Raw genomic sequence first — 21709 nt, forward strand, 5'->3', positions numbered from 1 at the left:
GGAGCCGGACACTTCGGATGGAAGAAGCTGGAGAGGCTACTCCGAGGGAGGTTCTATTGGATTGGCATGAAGAGAGCCATTGAGAAGTGGTGTCGGGAGTGCGGTCCATGTAGCCTATGCAGAAAGGACCGTGACAGCCAACGGGCTCCCTTGCAGCCCATCATCACCAAACGGCCGCTCGAACTGGTCGCGCTGGATCATGTGAAGCTGACACCTAGCCGGTCAGGCTATATCTACGCTCTTACCATCGTAGATCACTACTCCAGATTTTTGGTGGTTGTACCTGTCAAGGATCTAACGGCCAGGACGGCCGCCAAGGCCTTCCAGCAGTATTTTGTAGGCCCCATGGGTACCCGGAGAAGGTACTGACCGATCAGGGACCAGCATTCGAAGCAGAGGTGTTCCATGAGTTCTGCCATCTGTACGGGTGTAAGAAGATCAGAACCACACCGTACCATCCCCAAACCAACGGGATGTGTGAAAAGATGAACCAAGTGGTGATCGACTTACTGAAGACCTTGCCCGTAGAGGAGCGGAACCTGTGGCCGACAAAGCTGCCTGACTTGGTGGACATATACAATCATATCCCAGTAAATTCCACCAACTGCACTCCAGCGTACCTGATGCGAGGAAGATCTAGCAAGTTACCCGTTGACCTGGACATGGGGGTCCTAGTCCCCGAAGATACCTCGCCGGATGCAGATTGGGATGCAGAAAGGCAGCGAAAGTACCGCAAAGTACAGGAATGCGTGGAAAGAAGTCTCGCCAAGGCTAGACAAAAACAAGAAAGAGACTACAACCAGCATGCTCCTGCGATTCCCTTGTCACCCGGTGAGCACGTACTCAAACGAAAGAGGAGGCTACACAAATTCGACGACCAATGGGAAGCGGAACCGTATACCGTCCTGCCATCCGATTTCGACAACACAAAGGTTTGTCTCATCAGCAAGGATGGAGGGGAGACCTCGACGGCGATATCCAGGGACCACCTGAAAGTCTGCCCTGATAAGTTGAGAGAGAGGGAAACGGATCCAGGAACCTCCCCACCTGTAGAAAGGGAGAAGATGATACACACTGTTCTTGGTGATTTTCCCCAGTCCTGGACTCAGATAAATCAGGCCATCGTGGTACCTGTTCTAACGTTCCGCCAGCCGGACCCACCAGAACTAATTGTGGTGCCAGATCATCCAGGCCCGCAATCTCAGCAAGCCTTACCTGAAGATGTCATGTCAACCGTTGAACCGGCAAATCCTCCCTCTGCTATCGGCGAATCTGCCGTACCCACTGTTGGTAGCAGCAGCCCTGAGAGCTCCAGCCTGCCAGTGCTACCCAGACTCACTAGAAGCGTAGCTAGAAGACAGTGCACTACACCAGCGGTAGCAAGCATAGCAGGCCCTGTTAGGCCATTAGCAACCCCTGCGCTGCGAAGGTCCACACGCAGCACCAAGAATCAAACTCCCCTCCGCTACAAAACTTGGAGGTAGTAGTGAGGGCTGCTATTTAGTTGAAAACGTTTGTGTGCATATCTTTTGTTACAGGTTTTAAAATGGACAAACGGAGCAATGGACAGTGAATTGCTCCAAAAACTTCTAAAGGGGACCCCTTTGTTTACCCGGGGTCCCCGCTGTTTCAACCATTGAACTGAGAGTCATAAACTGTGCATGACCTAACTTTCGCAACGTTCAAGAGTCCTCACCTCCCATAAAGGGAAGCACTGTTATGTTTAATTGTTTATGATATTTCACAATTTTGTGTGTTTTCTGTTAACATGTATTGTTCTTGTTTTCCCAGTCCGAGAGTACTGGATTTAACCGGGGGGGAGTGCAGCGCCCCAGAGTCCTGGTCGTTGCAGTAACGTTGCTCTGCCACTAAGGGGAGTGATGTTACGTCTGATTGCACTAAAGGAGTTCACCTGACCAGGTAACACACATACTACATTTCACACTCCGGCCACCAGGGGGAGTGGTTCTATCTAGTAGGCCACTCCTCACACTCTGGTAAAACTGGGGGTTGGACAGGAAGACAGGGAGAAGTAGCTGGGAAGAGCTAGAGAGAGGACCTGTCAGGGATGGGATCCTGACAGATTCCTAAGAAAGGACAAAAAGTGAGAAAACGGGAATACAGCAAAGAGGCGATAGGACCAGAAGGAGTCGTGCTGTAAGATCGAGGCAACATCCTTCTGAGGCGCAAACAGTTGGTGGCCGGAATGCCGAGCAAGTAAGAGACTCTAAGCATTAATGCAAACCACAGCAGGATAGCCAATTATAGGTTGGCTGTCTCACCCAAAACACCTAAGCAGACAACGGAGGCAGCTGTGGGAGAGGGGCGACTCTAGGGTCCCGGAAGAACTCCAGGCCTACCCCGTCATACGGGTGCGTCCTAACCATATCATCTGGGGGACGGAGAGAACGAGCATCAGAGACAGACAGAATCAGTTGTGAGGACTATCCCGGGGTGCTCAGCAGGGAAGGACTACAACACACAGGCGCTAGAAGGTAGACGCTGATTCCCACCTGTTAAGGGGACTTCTGATGTGCCTTCGGACCGGCCGGTCTCAGACAGCCCGGTTAACCATGCCCTGGATTGGACACCTCGAGACCTTCAGTAAAGAGGTAAAGAGACTGCAACCTGGTGTCCTCGTTATTCACCGCGACCTGCACCGCACCGCAACATCATCACATTCTCAACTTTCACTAGATGCCCCTCAGCAGGGTCACGGACCGGGCCTAGCCACCGTGACAACCCCAGAACCGAGACGCAAAGGCCCGGTACCGGGTGCCCCTCGGCCCAGCGGCAGTGGGGGCACTCCATGTGCCACACTGATGTGCCACAGAAACGCAGGGGCACACGGACACGGATAATTCCGGTACCGTTTTTTTCCGGTACCAGAATTATCTGGACGTGTGAGACTGGCCTAAAGCTGCATGAACCAGTTAACTGCCTAAGTATGTAGCAGTACAGACACAGAGTGCTATTAACTGCATAAAGTGTAAGAACATGATGCGAGGAACCTGATTATGTTTTTTTTTTTTTTTTTAATAGGCCACACGGGGATAGTTAGGTTAATGCGTTGAGGTGGTAGGCCAGTCTGAACAAATGAGTTTTTAGGGCACGCTTAAAACTGTGGGAATTGGGGATTAATCGTATTAACCTAGGTAGTGCATTCCAAAGAATCGGCGCAGCACGTGTAAAGTCTTGGAGACGGGAGTGGGAGGTTCTGATTATTGAGGATGCTAACCTGAGGTCATTAGCGGAGCGGAGGGCACGGGTAGGGTGGTAGACTGAGACCAGAGAGGAGATGTAGGGTGGTGCTGAGCCATGGAGTGCTTTGTGGTGGATTCTGGAGTGGATGGGTAGCCAGTGTAATGACTGGCACAAGGTAGAGGCATCGGTGTAACGGTTGGTGAGGAATATGATCCTGGCAGCAGCATTCAGGACAGATTGGAGCGGGGAGAGTTTGGTAAGAGGGAGGCTGATTAGTAGAGAGCTACAATAGTCCAGACGAGAATGAATAAGTGAGACAGTAAGAGTTTTTGCAGAGTCGAAAGTAAGAAGGGCGAAATGTTTTTGAGATGCAGATAAGAAGAGCGAGCCAGTGATCGGATGTGGGGGGTGAATGAAAGCTCGGAATCAAGGATGACCCCAAGGCAGCGGGCATGTTGCTTTGGAGTAATGGTGGAACCGCACACGGAGATGGCAATGTCAGGCAAAGGTAGGTTAGTAGAGGGAGATAACACGAGGAGTTCAGTTTTTGACAGGTTCAGTTTCAGATAGAGGGAGGACATGATGTTAGAGACAGCGGTAAGACAATCACTGTTGTTTTCTAAGAAGTTCGGCGTGAAAGCAGGAGAAGAGGTGTATAATTGGGTGTCGTCAGCTTAGAGATGGTACTGGAAACCAAATCTACTGATTGTTTGTCCAATAGGGGCAGTATACAAAGAGAAGAGGAGGGGGCCTAGGACTGATCCTTTAGGAACCCCAACAGTAAGGGGAAGGTGAGAGGAGGAGGAACCAGCAAAACATACAGTGAAGGATCGGTCAGAGAGATAGGAGAAGAACCAAGAGAGAACCGTGTCCTTGAGGCCGATGGAGCGGAGCATAGTGAGGAGGAGCTGATAATCCACAGTGTCGAATGCTGCGGAGAGATCCAAGAGAATTAGCATGGAGTAGTGACCATTAGATTTAGCTGTTAGTAGGTCATTAGAGACTTTAGTGAGGGCAGTTTCAGTAGAGTGTAAAGAGCGGAAGCCAGATTGAAGAGGGTCGAGAAGAGAGTTATCTGAGACATAGCGGGTAAGACGGGAGTGGACCAGGCGTTCAAGGAGTTTAGAGATGAAGGGAAGATTAGAGACAGGTCTATAATTAGCGGCACAATTTTGGTTGAGGGAGGGTTTTTTAAGTAATGGATGTATGATGGCATGCTTAAATGAGGAGGGAAAAATACCGGAAGTGAGGGAAAGGTTGAATATTTTTGTTAGGTGAGAGGTGACAGCCGGGGAAAGGGACTGGAGGAGATGTGACGGAATGGGGTCACTGGTGCAAGTGGTCGGGCGAGAAGATGCAAGGAGCCTGCTTACTTCTTCTTCTGTAACTGGTTCAAAGTCAGAGAGTGAACTAGATGCAGTGGGGGAGGGAGGACAGTGCATGGTATGAAGAGATTGGGAGATGATTTCCTGTCGAATGTGGTCAATTTTATCTTTGAAGTAATTGGCCAGATCGTCAGCGCGGAGATCTGTGGTTGGGGCCTGCTCTCTTGGGTTGAGTAGGGACTGGAAAGTGTCAAAGAGACGTTTAGGGTTATTGGACAGCGAGGTGATAGGGGTGTTGAAATAGGTTTGTTTGGAGAGGTGAAGGGCAGAGTTGTATGTTTTTAGCATGAACTTATAATGGATGAAATCTTCAGGTAGATTAGATTTTCTCCACAGACGTTCGGCGCACCTGGAGCATCGCTGCAGGAAACGTGTTTGCAGCGTGTGCCACGGTTGTCGCCGTCTGTGCCGAGTTGTTCTATGTATAGGAGGTGCAGCTTCATCCAGGGCACTTTGCAGGGTTTCATTGTAATGCTTCAGAGCAGAATCAGGACATGAGATGGAGAAGATTGGGGCCAATGAGGACTGCAAGTTCTTCATAAGTTTCTGGGTGTTAATGGCCTGTATGTTTCTATAAGTGTGGAAAGTGGGGGTGACCTGATCGGGATGGCAGTTCTTGATAAAGAATGAAAGAAGGTTGTGGTCAGAGAGCGGGAGAGGGGAGTTTGTAAAATCGTCCACTGAGCAAAGCCGGGAGAAGACCAAGTCAAGGGAGTTTCCATCTTCATGCGTTGGAGAGTTAGTATGCTGCGAGAGGCTGAAAGAGGAGGTTAGAGATAAAAGGTGAGAAGCAGATGGGGAGAGGGGAGAAGCAATGGGGATGTTGAAATCACCCATGATGAGGGTGGGGGTGTCACAGGAGAGAAAGTGTGGAAGCCAGGTGGCAAAATTATCCAGGAACTGATGAGAGGGACCAGGAGGACGATACACCACCGCCACTCGCATGGAGAAGGGGACGTAGAGTCTGACAGCATGGATGCAATCACTAGAGCGCTACGAGTCGCCATTGTAGCGTCTCCTTCGGACGCCATTTTGGGTGAGCCATTACCTATACATTAAAAGGGATAGTCTTCGGAAAAATGGCGCCTGGAGTACTCTGAGGGGCTGAAAAGCCACTTATGATCTTCATAATGCCTCCGTAACCATTAATAAAAGGCCCTAAGGAAGACTAGTTACTGAGGATGTGGTGTGGTACAAAAACGGTTACAATGCTGAGGCGGGGTTTGTTATTGTGTCCAGTTTTGTTAATAAAGTTTATTGATTTTAAAAAAATCAAAATTGCTGATTGGCAGATGTCCTTGCGTTCGGTTTATACCTTCCCTCTCCAAGATGGCGGCCTCCTCGGTCAGGCTGTGTGTGAGCGGTGTGAGAGGAGGGCTCCGGAGCCGGGTAATTAGCCGATGGCGGAGGAGGAGAGCGGGGCGGTGTAGTGGGTGATGAATGTCCTGTAACTGTGTGTCCTCCCCACAGGCGGCGCTGCCCCCCGGGGTCCGCTCACTGTACAGCCCCCCCGGAAGAGTCTGGCCTGGAGTCTCATTATAAGGAGCATCCCTGGGAATACCTGAGCAGTGAAGGTAGCAGTGAGCCCCCCTCCCTGCTATTGCTCTCTGTTATTAGCCTCACCCACTTTATGGCCTTGACAACAAGTTCTCCCCCTGTTCGGCCCTTTTAGGTCATGTGTGACATCTACAGGCAAACTACAACCTCCAGCATGTCCTGACAACCTGCAGTGGGTTGTCAGTGCCTCCTGCTCAAGTCTTTTACACCCGTTTGGGACACTTTTTTTTTTTTTTAAATCTGAAAATAAAAACAAAAGTTTTTTTGCCGTATTTTTATAAACTAATCCCTCAGGTGGGAGAATCTATTCCCGGGACTGCCCTCTGTCAGCGATCTGTGGCGGGAGGCGTGGGGTTCTCCCCAAGTCCTAGCTCTTCTTCCATGAGCGACGTTGTCATCATTCACACATGGTGTCCAGTCCCTCGTGTCTTTCTCTCACTGCCGCCATGATCCATCTACACATTTTCTGATTAGCCAGTCTGGAGCAACGTCAGTGCGGGCGGACGTCGTGCTGGGCCGGCTAATCAGAAGAAGAGGCGCACTGGGAAAGGAGGTCTGCAGGGCTCCCGTCCTGCGGCCACAGATTAACAATATGGCTGTCAGATCACAGTCCGTGCGGCGCGCAGCAGCAGAGAGGAGTCCGTCACTGCCTGTGCGGAGAGGAGTCTGTCACTGCCTGTGCGGAGAGGAGTCTGTCATTGCCCATGAAGCACATGGTAGCGGAGAGGAGTCTGTCATTGCCCATTCGGAGCGTAGCAGAGGAGAGGGGTCTGTCATTGCCCGTGCGGAGCGCAGCAGCGGAGAGGGGTCTGTCATTGCCCGTGCAGAGGGCAGCAGCGGAGAGGGGTCTGTAATTGCAGTGCGGAGTGCAGCAGAGGAGAAGGGTCTGTCATTGCCTGTGCGGAGCGCAGCAGCGGCGGAGAGGGGTCTGTCATTGCCGATGCGGAACGTAGCAGCGGAGAGGAGTCTGTCATTGCCCATGCGGAGTGCAGCAGCGGAGAGGAGTCTCTCACTGTCCGTGCAGAACGCGGTAACGGAGAGGGGTCTGTCACTGCCCGTGCGGAGCGCAGTAGCGTAGAGGGGTCTGTCACTGCTCGTGTGGAGTGCGGCAGCGTAGAGGGGTCTGTCATTGCCTATGCGGAGCGTGGTAGCGTAGATGGGTCTGTCACTGCCTGTGCTTAGCCCGGTAGCGGAGAGGAGTCTGTCATTGCCCATGCAGAGCGTAGCAGCGGAGAGGAGTCTGTCATTGCCCATGCGGATCGCAGCAGCCGAGAGGGGTCTGTCATTGCCCATGCGGAGCGCAGCAGCGGAGAGAGGTCTGTCATTGCCCATGTGGAGCGTAGCAGCGGAGAGGAGTCTGTCATTGCCCATGCGGAGCGTAGCAGCGGAGAGGAGTCTGTCATTGCCCATGCGGAGCGCAGCAGCGGAGAGGAGTCTGTCATTGCCCATGCGGAGCGCAGCAGCGGAGAGGGGTCTGTCATTGCCCGTGCAGAGCACAGCAGCGGAGAGGAGTCTGTCATTGCCCGTGCGGAGCACAGCAGCGGAGAGGGGTCTGTCATTGCCCGTTCGGAGAGGGGTCTGTCATTGCCCGTTCGGAGAGGGGTCTGTCATTGCCAATGCGGAGCACAGCAGCGGAGAGGGGTCTGTCATTGCCCATGCGGAGTGCAGCAGCGGAGAGGGGTCTGTCATTGCCCATGCGGAGCACAGCAGCGGAGAGGGGTCTGTCATTGCCCATGCGGAGCGCAGCAGCGGAGAGGGGTCCAACATTGCCCGTGCGGAGCGCAGCAGCGGAGAGGGGTCCGTCATTGCCCGTGCGGAGCGCAGCAGCGGAGAGGGGTCTGTCATTGCCCGTGCAGAGCGCAGCAGCGGAGAGGGGTCTGTCATTGCCTGTGCGGAGTGCAGCAGCGGAGAGGGATCTGCTGCTGCCCGTGTGGAGAGGAGCAGCCTGGGACCGAGATGACAGCTCACGTCATTATATTGAGAGCTTTGACGTCTAGCCAGTCGTCCCCATCCTCATTCGCTATACCACTGGTGCTAGGACCAGGGCTGTGGAGTCGGTATAAAATGGACCGACTCCTAAAATATATAATATATTGGGTGCAGTAGTTCAGTGCAGGATGTGCTGTAAATGTTTCCATAATAATTTGGAAAGTTATGAAATGTCCTATAAATGTCTCTTCTGTTCCTCATCTCGGCTTTTAGCTGAGATGAATCTGTGCTGCACTTTCTGCACATGCTCAGTAGTGACAGGCACTGTGGAGTCAGAAGTCTCTGAAATTGAGGAGTCGGAGTCTGTGGTTTTGCTTACTGACTCCCAGCCCTGGCTAGGACATGCTGGGAGTTGTGGTTTTTGCACACCATGTGAGTTCTCCACGGCTTTGCATTTTCTTATTTCTCCCCACTCTGTAGAGTACTTGAAGCGTTATGAACAGAGATGCGTCTGGACCGGTTACAGAAGAAATCACAAGGGACCGATCCCCCTGCAGAAAACACGGAAAACCTGCATTGTGAGTGATTGCAAGACTCCACCCATGACGCGTTCAGCATTAGATACGTGGCTGCTCAGCAGCGCCACTCTTGTGTATAGGTCATGCCTGGTATTGCTACTCGATATGCAGTAAGCACTTTGTATTTTCTTGCAGAGAGGAGGTAAAGTGTGCGGCAATCCCTGCCCCATCTGCCGGGACCAGAACCTTGGTGTGGATTACCGGGTGAGTCTCCTATGGGTGCGGTGACCTCTCCCAATCCAGCCCAGGACGATGATTGCCATTTCCGTTGTTTCCGCAGAACGTGAAATTACTGCAGCAGTTTATCTGTCCACACACGGGAGTCGTGTATGACCCGACCAGAACAGGTTTGTCTTGTTGTAGAGCGCGGCGCGGACCACAGGCGGACGCCCATAGACGTAACGTATTTATCTCCTGGGTGTGTGCATGAAGCAACACAAGCGGCTCGTGAAGGCCATAACTGAGTCCAAGGACCACGGTGAGACGATGCTACGTGAGAATCTGCATGGCCACCACTAGGGTTGAGCGACTTTTACTTTTTTAGGATCGAGTCGGGTTTCGTGAAACCCGACTTTGACAAAAGTCGAGTCGAGTGAAATCGGCGGATTATCGCGCAAAGTCGGGGATCGACCGAAACACGAAACCCAATGTAAGTCAATGGGGGATCAAAGTCGGCAGTGAGTGGAGGACACGAAAACACCTACAGTGCCCACTTTAATGTCAAAAACATCAATTTGTGTCACTTAAGCTTGTGAATCTTAATTAACCTTATAATAGTTAGGCATTGAAAATTGGGGGTCATTTGGCTAAAGTTGTGGGGGGGGGGTAGGGCTGGCTCAAGTTTTTCATGGGCCCAGGAAACGCGGACTACGTCACGGCGGTGGAGCAGGGAGAGGTCAGCATTTCAACTTTGCAAATGCTGTGATCCTGAGCAAGCAGGGGGGGCACACTCGTTCGCATTGGCACTGGCACAGGGCCCCTCAAAGTACGGCGTTGTGTTTGACGGCGGGGGCGCCTCCCACCGGCAGAGACACTTTTGCGTACTATGAGGGGCCCTGTGACAGTGACGTCGCCAAGGAGTATGCCCTCCCCACCTGATGAAGGAACCTGCACTTTCATCTGCGCCTTCCTCTTTGTCCCCGTGTAAGGTGGTATAGTATGCGGGAAGGGGAACCTGAATTTCAGCAGGGTCAGATTCTGGCTGTGTAGAGTGCAAGGGGAATGTAGTGGTCTGGGTCAATGTACCAGCAGACTCATGTAGCACTGGCTGGGCAATGGGCAGGATGAGGAGGAAACACAGATATAGGCCCAAATAATAAAGTGGGCTAAATGCAGTTCAAAATTGGTAACAGGACTAACCAGGCGGAATTGCTTTGTTCAGTGGAGGACAACTGTAATGAGTGGCAGACAGTTAGTAGGCCCACCCAAACTAGTAGCCCAAATGCAGTTTAAAATTCTAAGTACAGGCCGAAAGCCTGAAGATTGAAGCTCAGGAGAAAAGCACAGGAGAACACCAAGGAGTGGCAGACACCGTTAGTAGGCCCCAACCAAACTAATATCCCAAATGCAGTTTCATATTAAAAATATAGGCCGAAAGCCAGAAGATTGAAGCTCAGGAAAAAAAAACAGAAGAACACCAAGGAGCGGCAGACACCGTTAGTAGGCCCCAACCAAACTAGTAGGCCAAATGCAGTTTCATATTAAAAATATAGGCCGAAAGCCTGAAGATTGAAGCTCAGTAAAAAAAAACAGGAGAACACCAAGGAGCGGCAGACACCGTTTGTAGGCCCCAACCAAACTAGTAAGCCAAATGCAGTTTCATATTAAAAATATAGGCCGAAAGCCTGAAGATTGAAGCTCAGTAAAAAAAACCAGGAGAACACCAAGGAGCGGCAGACACCGTTAGTAGGCCCCAACCAAACTAGTATCCCAAATGCAGTTTCATATTAAAAATATAGGCCGAAAGCCTGAAGATTGAAGCTCAGTAAAAAAAACCAGGAGAACACCAAGGAGCGGCAGACGCCGTTAGTAGGCCCCAACCAAACTAGTAGGCCAAATGCAGTTTAAAATTTGTAAATATAGGCCGAAAGTCTTAAGATTGAAGCTCACCTTTGTTCAGTGGAGGAGAAAAGCAAGGAGCGGCGGCAGACACCGTTAGTAGGCCCAATCAAACTAGTATCCCAAATGCAGTTTCATATTAAAAATATCGGCCGAAAGCCAGAAGATTGAAGCTCAGGAAAAAAAACCTGGAGAACACCAAGAAGCGGCAGACACCGTTAGTAGGCCCCAACCAAACTAGTAGCCCCAATGCAGTTTTCAAATTCCTATAGGCTGAAAACCTGACAATTGAAGCTCAGCTTTTTTCAGAGGAGGACAGCTGTATTGAGTGGCGCAGACAGACACAGGTAGTAGGCCTTAAACAAAAAAGTTGGCTCAATGCACTTTAAAAAAGGTTACAGGGGTACACAGGCGGCATTGGTGTGGTCAACGGAGGACAATTGGAAGGAGTGGTGCAGACTTACTAGGCCTAAAATAAAAAAAAGTAGGCTCTATGCAGGTTTAAATAGGTTACAGGGGTACACAGGCAGCATTGGTGTGGTCAGCGGAGGACAATTGGAAGGAGTGGCGCAGACTTACTAGGCCTAAAATAAAAAAGTAAGCTCTATGCAGTTTTAAATAGGTTACAGGGGTACACAGGCAGCATTGGTGTGGTCAGCGGAGGACGATTTGCAAGGAGGGACCGCAGACAGACTTACTAGGCCTAAAATAAAAAAGTAGGCTCTATGCAGGTTTAAATAGGTTACAGGGGTACACAGGCAGCATTGGTGTGGTCAGCGGAGGACGATTGCAAGGAGGGACCGCAGACAGACTTACTAGGCCTAAAATAAAAAAGTAGGCTCTATGCAGGTTTAAATAGGTTACAGGGGTACACAGGCAGCATTGGTGTGTTCAGCGGAGGACGATAGCACCGAGGGACAGACACAGTTAGTAGGGCCAAAAAAGTAATAGGCAAAATGCAGTTAAAAATAGGTTAAAGGAGTACGCAGGCGGCCTAGCTTTGTTCAGTGGAGGACAACTGTAAGGAGTGTCTGACACAGTTAGTAGGCCAAAATAATAAAGTGAGGTTAATGTATGGCAAAAAAAAATTTCACAAATAAACAGGTGGCATACCTAGGTACAGGGGTGGGCTCCTCTGCTGACTTGCAGACAGTGGTAGTTGGCACAAAGTATTAACTGGTGTAAATGTAGGACAGGGCCCCTGAATATTTTTACTAGCATCAATCATGTTAACAAATTTGTATTGGCAGTACCATTGAAGGATTTAACAGCACAGACTAAACAGTGGTGGAGCAGTGAGAGGTAATTTTGCAAGTGGTAGAGCACTGTTTGAGCTGGGGGGAAGGGAACACTCTCTCGTGGGTGGCAGTACTGGCCCAGGGCCCCTCATGTTACGACGGTGTGTCTGACGTTGGGTGTGCACCACCACCGCCAGAGACACTTCATTGTACTATGAGGGACCCTGTGCCAGTGCCATCGCCCAAAAGTGGGCACACCCACCTGTTCAGCCAAACGGCACTCGCACGGGTGCTTGCGCCAAGTGGTGACCACGGCCCCGTGGGGGGAGTCAGCCCATTTAGGGACGTGTAAAAATGGCCTCTGGTGGACACACAGCAGCTGCAAATGGAGAAATTGGAGCAGTCAGTAAGACGAGTCCAAAAGCAAGACCTTTTTACAGGAAAGCGAGGTGTCAGCAGGGAAAGGTGGGGCAAAATAATTAGAAATCCATGATTGGTTCATTTTAATGAAGGTTAGATCATCAACATTTTGGGTAGCCAGACGAGTCCTTTTTTCGGTCAGTATTGAACCAGCAGCACTGAATACTCTTTCTGATAGCACACTAGCAGCTGGGCAAGCAAGCTCCTGTAAAGCATATTCTGCCAATTCAGGCCAGGTGTCTATTTTGGATGCCCAGTATTCAAATGGGAATGACGTGTGAGGGAGAACATCGATAAGGGAGGAAAAATAGTAACCATACTGGACAAATGTTGTCTCCTGTCACTTTGAATTGATGCTGCAGTACCTGTCGTGTCTGCGGTCATTGCGAAATCACTCCACAACCTGGTCATAAAACCCCTCTGTCCAACGCCACTTCTGATTTGTGCACCTCTAAGGGTACTGTCACACAGTGCAATTTTGATCGCTACGACGGCACGATTCGTGACGTTGCAGCGTCGTATGATTATCGCTCCAGCGTCGTAGACTGCGGTCACACGTTGCAATCACGGCGCTGGAGCGATGCCGTAGTCCCCGGGTAACCAGGGTAAACATCGGGTTACTAAGCGCAGGGCCGCGCTTAGTAACCCGATGTTTACCGTGGTTACCAGAGTAAAAGTAAAAAAAACCAAACCGTACATACTCACCATCTGATGTCCGTCAGGTCCCTTGCCGTCCGCTTCCTGCTCTGACTGAGATCCGGCCGTACAGTGAGAGCAGAGCGCAGCGGTGACGTCACCGCTGTGATCTGCTCTCACTTTCCAGCCGGCAGACAGTCAGAGCGGGAAGCAGACGGCAAGGGACCTGACGGACATCAGATGGTGAGTATGTACGGTTTTTTTTTTTTTACTTTTACGCTGGTAACCACGGTAAACATCGGGTTACTAAGCGCGGCCCTGCACTTAGTAACCCGATGTTTACCCTGGTTACCAGCGAACGCATCGCTGGATCGCTGTCACACACAACGATCCAGCGATGACAGCGGGAGATCCAGTGACGAAAGAAAGTTTCAAACGATCTGCTACGACGTACGATTCTCAGCAGGGTCCCTGATCGCAGTAGCGTGTCAGACACTGCGAGATCGTAACGATATCGCTAGAACGTCACGAATCGTGCCGTCGTAGCGATCAAAATTGCACTGTGTGACAGTACCCTAACACCTCTGCCATGTTGCCCCCTGCAGCTCGAGTGAGAACCATCACCGCTGCTGTGTGCTGGGAATGCCTGAACCAAACGGTCTACAAAAGTTGCTTGTTTGGTAGCCAATATTTGCTCAAGGTTCTCATGTGGCATGATATTTTGCAATTTCCCTTTATAGCATGGATCCAGGAGGCAGGCCAACCAGTAATCGTCATCGTCATCGTCATCATTTTGATAATGCGGGGGTCCCTTTTTAGGATACGCAAGGCATAATCCGTCATGTGGGCCAATGTTCCAGGTGTCAATTCACTGCTTGTGCTGGGTTGAGGAGCACTTTCTGGCAAATCAACATCAGTGATCACTTGTCTCCCTCAAAAACCCTGTACCTGACCTTGCAACGCCACCAGTTTCTATTGCCCCTGAGAAGCTTCCTCCTCCCATAAATATTCATCCCCATCATCCTCCTCGTCCTCCTCCTCTTCATCCGCCACCTCGTCCAGGAGACTTCCCTAAGCAGACAATGGCTGACTGTCATCAAGGCTTCCCTCGTCCTCGGCTGCAGACGCCTGCTCCTTTATGTGCGTCACACTTTGCATCAGCAGACGCATTAGGGGGATGCTCATGCTTATGATGGCGTCGTCTGCACTAACCAGGCGTGTGCATTCCTCAAAACACTGAAGGACTTGACACAGGTCTTGTAGCTTCGACCACTGCACACCTGACAACTCCATGTCTGCCATCCAACTGCCTGCCCGTGTATGTGTATCCTCCCACAAATACATAACAGCACGCCTCTGTTCGCACAGCCTCTGAAGCATGTGCAGTGTGGAGTTCCACCTTGTTGCAACGTCGATTATTAGGCGGTGCTGGGGAAGCTTCAAAGATCGCTGATGGTTCTGCATACGGCTGGAGTGTACGGACGAACGGCGGATGTGCGAGCAAAGTCTTCGCACCTTCAGGAGCAGGGCGGGTAACCCCGGATAACTTTTCAGGAAGCACTGCACCACCAGGTTCAAGGTGTGAGCCAGGCAAGGAATGTGTTTCAGTTATGAAAGGGCTATGGCAGCCATAAAATCCCTTCCGTTATCACTGACTACCTTGCCTGCCTCAAGATGTACACTGCCCAGCCATGACTGAGTTTCTTGCTGCAAGAACTCGGACAGAACTTCCGCGGTGTGTCTGTTGTCGCCCAAGCACTTCATTTCCAACACAGCCTGCTGACGCTTACCACTAGCTGTTCCATAATGGGACACCTCGTGTGCAACACTGGCAGCTGCGGATGGAGTGGTCGTGCGACTGCGGTCTGTGGACGAGCTCTTGCTTCTGCTGGAGGACGAGGAGGAGGAGGAGGGGTGGCGAACGCCTACAGCCAACTGTTTCCTAGACCGTGGGCTAGGCAGAACTGTCCCAATATGGCTGTCCCCTGCATCCACCACATTAACCCAGTGTGCCGTGATGGACACGTAACGTCCCTGGCCATGCCTACTGGTCCATGCATCTCTTGTGAGGTGCACCTTTCTACTGACAGATTGCCTGAGTGCATGGACAATGCGGTCTTTCACATGCTGGTGGATGGCTGGGATGGCTTTTTTCGCAAAGAAGTGTCGACTGGGTAGGTCATAGCGTGGCACTGCGTAGGCCATCGGGGCTTTGAAAGCTTCGCTTTCAACCAACCGGTAGGGCATCATCTCTAACGAGATTAGTCTAGCAATGTGGGCGTTCAAACCCTGTGTTCGCGGATGAGAGGATGAGTACTTCCTTTTCCTAACGAGAGTCTCTTGTAGGGTGAGCTGGACTGGAGAGCTGCATATGGTGGAACTAGCGGGGGTGGTGGTGGACATGGCAGACTGAGAGAGGGTTGGTGATGGTATTCTTGCTGTTGGCCTACATACAGTGTTTCCTACCAAGAACCTGGTGATTCCCTGACTGCTTTGGCCTTGCGACGATACCTCCACATTTGCTGCAGGTGGTGTCGTAAACGGTGGGCTTACAGTGAGGGAAGGAATGTAGCGTTGCTGACTAGCTTCATTGTGAGCGGGTGCAACAAAGTTACGGGACGTTTGATAGTTAGTCCAGGCTTGCAAGTGCATGGTGGTTAAATGTCTACGCATGCAAGTTGTATTTAAATTTTTGACATTTTGACCTCTGCTAAAGGTCCTTGAGCATTTCTTACAGATCACTTTGCACTGATCATTCGGATCTTGGTTAAAAAATTGCCAGACTGCACTCTTCCTACTATCGAATACCTTTTCAGGCATTGCACACTGTGCTACTTTAACCGGATGGCCACGCTGTCCTACAACTGTTTTTGGTTTTGACACACGTTTTTGGCCAGATACGGGCCTGCCAGATGAAAGCTGTTGTGATGTTGATGCCTGCTGCGGCTCCTCCTCCTCCGCTTCAGAGCTACTGCCAGCGGCACCCTGTTCCCCCAATGGCTTCCATTCGGGGTCAACAACCGGGTCATCTATCACCTCCTCTTCTATGTCCTGTGCACCTTCCTCTGTGTCACCGTGTAAGCCGGTGCTATAGCGTTCGGGACGGGGCACCATAGTCTCATCAGGGTCAGATTCTGGCTCAGTACACTGCGAGGGTAATGTTGTGATCTGAATCAATGGAACAGCATAATAATCTAGCTGTGGCTGTGCATCTGTGCACTCCATGTCCGATTCATCTTGTAATGGGCATGGCCTGTTAACAATTTCCCTTTCTAACCCAGGCACGGTATGTGTAAAGAGCTCCATGGAGTAACCTGTTGTGTCGCCTGACGCATCCTTCACTGTTGTTCTGGGTGAAGGACACAAGGAAGCGACTTGTTCCTGACCGGGAGCATCCACTGACGACGCGCTGCTTTTAAATTTTGCACTTTCCGAAGAGGAGGCGAAAGAGCTAGAGGCAGAGTCAGCAAGGGAAGCCAAACCTTTTTCCTGCTGCTCCGGCTTTAAAAGCGGTTTTCCTACTCCCAGAAAAGGGAGCGTTCGAGGCCTTGTGTAGCCAGACGATGACGCTGGCTCAACAGCTCGAGACTTAGGTGCTATATTGCTTTTCCCACGACCACCTGATGCTCCACGACCACCACCACTACCATCATTACCAGCTGGCAATGACCGCCCACGGCCACGACCTCTTCCACCAGACTTCCTCATTCTTGGAAAACTGTAACCAAACTAACAACCGTTATATGGTACTGTAAAACCAGGTAGAAGGTGTACGTAAACTTGTTGAGAATTTAAATCTCCCTTTATAGGTGTGGGAGACTGCTGGGAAAATCAGGCCCACTGTATTACACTACACAGTTTGAGTGGCAGAAAGTGGCTGGCAGATATGCCACAAACAGGACTGACGCAGATGCACACACTGGCAATAGAAATCTCCCTTTTTATGTGTGGGAGGCAGCAGAAAAAAATCAGGCCCACTGTATTACACTACCCAGTTTGAGTGGCAGAAAGTGGCTGGCCGATATGCCACAAACAGGACTGACGCAGATGCACTCAGTGGCAATAGAAATCTCCCTTTTTATGTGTGGGAGAATGCAGAAAAAAATCAGGCCCACTCACTCACGGATCTCTACTCCGTGGTGTCACTTATTCGTCACGTGCCTGCTCTCACACGTGACTTGGGGTTGTGCCTGCAAGGGTTATTCTATCTCTCCACTCTCAGTCCAGCATTCAACCTCTGTCCTATGCTGTAATGAGAGCATAAATCACACACCGACCCAGGCCACACACCCGCTCATACGCGCTGCCACCACTCATCGAATACACGGGCGATGAGTCCCAGAAATAATACTACTAATAGACATATTTTTATCACTCATAAGGCTCACACACCTCAAGGCTATGGATTCTTTTAGAACATTCAAGGTTCAACTTGTTAAAGTTTATACTTTAATAACAAAGGGTTCAATGCTTACAATAAGAAAAAGGTATAAAAATATGATAATAAAAAGACATACAACTTATGCAAAACAGTATCAAAATAAACAGGAGAAAACTTACAGAAAATCATCTAACTGGTAGTTGCTTTCTGCTCCCTGGGGTAGGACGAATGTAGATTGGATCACACCAGCTTCTCAGGCTGCCCCCAACATGTGAACACAATTCTCTGTCTGCAGCCTAAATTTATAACGTTGGTCTGAGGTCAGGTTTCTAGACCGTCCCCTCAGGCCAATATCATAACTGCTGCCTGTTTGATTGGGCACAACCGCTCTACTAATGAATATATATTATTTTCCTCTGGAGACACTTGTGAGATGGTTCCCAGGGATAGCTAACCTCCAAGCAATTAACATCTCCCCTCCAAACACTCAGAGGTGTCCAGTGTTCCTTTGTTCTTGGCCTTAGCTAGACCTCCTGGTGAGATAGGGAGACATAATGTCTACTAATCCCAAGGAAGTACCTGTTAACACCTAGGTGCGACTTGCCTTCAGGACAGATGTTACATTATCACTAGGCACACATATAACACTAGACAGATGTCCCTACACACACACATATATATATATATGTATATATACAACTAGGCACACATATAACACTAGACAGATGTCCCTAAACACACACACACACACATATATATATATACATGTATATATACATACACATATTTCACCACACCACTGTATTACACTACCCAGATTGAGTGGCAGAAAGTGGCTGGCAGATATGCCACAAACAGGACTGACGCAGATGCACTTAGTGGCAATGGAAATCTCTCTTTTTATGTGTGGGAGAATGCAGAAACAAAATCAGGCCCACTGTATTTCACTACACAGTTTGAGTGTCAGAAAGTGGCTGGCAGATATGCCACAAACAGGACTGACGCAGATGAACTCAGTGGCAATAGAAATCTCCCTTTATAGGTGTGGGAGACTGCTGGGAAAATTAGGCCCACTGCATTACACTACACAGTTTGAGTGGCAGACAGTGGTTAGCAGATCTATATATTAAAAAAAGGCACTGTGCTACAATAACAATCTCCCTACAATGATCTCAGGACAAGTATGGCAGCCAGCAGTAAAAAGGACTGCTGCACACAAAAGTGTGGACAAACAAAGAAACAATAGAACTGTGCAGAAAGGAGCAACAGGATTTTTGCTTTGAAAAAAGCAGTTGGTTTGCACAGCGGCGTACAAACAGCAATGCAGCTATCAGGGAGCCTTATAAGCTACAGAGCTGATGCACAGATAAGTAGCCTCCACTGTGCCTGCAAAGAAAAGGTGGTGTTGGACAGTGGAAATCGCTACAGCACAAGCGGTTTGGGGGTTAATATTCCCTCCCTAACGCTATCCCTTTTTCTGACGAAGCGGCAGCAACCTCTCCCTATGCTACGATCGGCAGAAGTAAGATGGCGGTCGGCGTGCACGCCCCTTTATAGCCCCTGTAACCAAGCCAATCACTGTAATGCCCTTCTCTAAGATGGTGGGGACTGAGACCTATGTCATCACGCTGCCCACACTCTGCGTCCACCTTCATTGGCTGAGAAATGGCACTGAACGCGTCATATGAAACGCGACTTTGGCGCGAAGATCGCCGACCGCATGGCCGATCCCACACTGGGATCGGATCGGGTTTCACGAAACCCGACATTGCCGAAACTCGGCGATTTATGAAATTGACCGATCCGTTTCGCTCAACCCTAGCCACCACTCGTGGTCATATAGTGACTGCAGACTTTATTTCAACCCCTTTAAATAATTTTTTGAGACGTATAAAATTGCACCTGACAACGTATCGTTCCCTCCTAATCCGCAGGTCTCCTGGCAGTAATGATACAGAACAAGGACATCACCTTCGGAGACTACTCGCGGACGCACAGTGCGGTGGCACAGACGCCTCCACCCCCGCCGGGCCTGTGGTATTCCCGGTACGAGTGGCAAGAGCCGTCCGAGAAGGACGTCACCAAACTCCAGAAGCTGTACAAGCCGTACTGGAAACAGATGAGGGGGGAGCAGTGAGGACCGCCGCTTTATATTTTCTGTATGTAATAATGAATAAAACGCAACGTCTGGAAGTAACGAGGTGTGTAATGGCACCATACTGCGGACACCACGCGTCTCTGGGCTGCAGCGTATAGGGCAATGTCGGTCCCTTACAGTATTGCTGCCGCTATAGCAGTGATTTTCCTACCTATAGGCCATGGTGCTTGTAGACAGATAAATCTGGTGCTCATTTATTTATAGGGTAAAGTTTGGCGGTGGGTGGGGGAGACCTTCCAGGGAATCGCAGAATTTCTCATCACTGATATAAATGAAGAGGAAATGGAGACGCATTTGCCGTAGTGGGACGTGCGGGTGATCGGGGATTATCCCCTTTGGAAATCACCATAATAAGTTTTTTGACAAGTATAATAAATGTAGAAAAGTACCTGTGTGTCAGTGAGGGTGTGTAATAGGTCAGATGTAATTTATTTCTCATTAATGGGAGTGTTCATTACTTCGCAAAACCTCCGATATGGCCTGACCTGTTATAGTACTGACCAAGCTCAGAGGGAAGGAGAACGGCTCCCGTCATTTTTCATTAAATTACTGTCATTAAGCAGAACACAGATCAGCTACTTACACTGGACTCGTATCTGCTGCCCAGCATGTAAAACACAATCCACACAGAAAGGGGATGATGGAGATGAGAATCACGTGATATCTGTGCTTCCTCAGATCTATTATCACTTGTATTAATCTGGCCATACAAAAGATGGCTCTCAGACATGGGAGCGCCCGCTCTGCCGCCTCCTCTTAGACATGGGAGCGCCCGCTCTGTCGCCTCCTCTCAGACATGGGAGCGCCCGCTCTGCCGCCTCCTCTCAGACATGGGAGCGCCCGCTCTGCCGCCTCCTCTCAGACATTGGAGCGCCCGCTGCCGCCTCCTCTCAGACATGGGAGCGCCCGTTCTGTCGCCTCCTCTCAGACATGGGAGCGCACGCTCTGCCACCGCCCGCTCTGCCGCCTCCTCTCTGATATGGGAGTGCCCGCTGTGCTGCCACCGCCTCTCTCAGACATGGGAGCGCCCGCTCTTCTGTGTTCTCTGAGAAAGCAGTCTGCAGACACGTTGGCCGGTGTCTTATCTCTGGGAGAATACATACAGAATCGACATTTCTCTCAACCATCAGTCGGCAGGCACTTCCATACACAGACAGTCAGCCCAACCTGTCGATCTTGGCGCATTCGGCCAACATTGGTGTAATGTGTATGGGAGCTGTCACGATATGGTAGGAAATATCATATAAGTTGAGTTTCTCTTGTCAGCCCAGGATGTGGGCTAAGAAACCCCCCTTCTCTTTTACTTCAGAGTTGAGCTTGCCTTGCCAATGTATGTGAGAGGGGAGTTTTATTGAAGAAAGGTATTTACGACCGGCATTTCCTGCCACGTAAGCTCTTGTCCAGCTATCACTGGACTAGAACCTTCTAGAATCATGAAAGTCCTTTGTTCTGTTTTTGTAAGATATTAGGCAAATCGTTTAAGTTAAGACCACGAAAACATATATTTGTAATCTCCATCGAAGGAGCTACCCATCACTCTAAACATGAGCTTTTAACTCCATCAGGTGAAGAAGTAGGGATTTCTCTGTAAATATACATCCCAAAAAGGACATATTTGATCTCACTAGAATGCCAGCGATAATACGAGATGAATGCTAGGTATGGTACGATTATGACATGTTCTGGAGCGAAGTTACGGGCATCAAATATATTTCATGCCCTGTTAGTAAAAAGGAAGAGGTAGGAGGGATTGGAAAAGCCAGCCCTTTCTGTGAGGTCACAGGCTGTAGGTTATAAAGTTGCTGGCAGGCTTCCAGGGGGTTGTTGTGAGTTTTTCCTGGACAGACCTGAGCAGCACGTCCAATGAGCTGGGACGTATGGTTGCCTGCAATGCAATGATCTGAGAAATGTGAGTGTTATCTTTTCTTCATTTAATCCTTTTATTTTCATAATTACCTTGTACATATTTGCAATTGTCTCACTTGTAACATCTTTGTAAAATATTTTTATAAAGCACTGCCTACTCCTTGTGGGGTATATTATTTCATGCCAGTTCTTTCTCCCTGCTCTAAAAACGTACCGTAAGTCTCTTGAAGGGGAATTACGCTACTGTTTTGGGTTAGCTCCGGACCCGTTTAATCGGAGCTGGTGGCAGCTTACCGTGT

At 50.0% G+C, this 21709-nt stretch overlaps 1 pseudogene across 1 annotated transcript; it reads left to right on the top strand.

The window, feature by feature from the left end:
• The first annotated feature begins 5918 nt into the window (after positions 1 to 5918).
• LOC143808945 (small ribosomal subunit protein mS40-like) lies at positions 5919 to 19826 on the top strand (annotated as a pseudogene). The gene is made up of 6 exons (XR_013222023.1): positions 5919 to 5978; positions 6060 to 6163; positions 8556 to 8653; positions 8789 to 8857; positions 8934 to 9000; positions 19321 to 19826. The product of XR_013222023.1 is annotated as a small ribosomal subunit protein mS40-like (transcript).
• Positions 19827 to 21709: the final 1883 nt, after the last annotated feature.

This window comes from Ranitomeya variabilis, chromosome 2, assembly GCF_051348905.1.
Source record: "Ranitomeya variabilis isolate aRanVar5 chromosome 2, aRanVar5.hap1, whole genome shotgun sequence".
Classification (NCBI taxonomy): Eukaryota; Metazoa; Chordata; class Amphibia; order Anura; family Dendrobatidae; genus Ranitomeya; species Ranitomeya variabilis.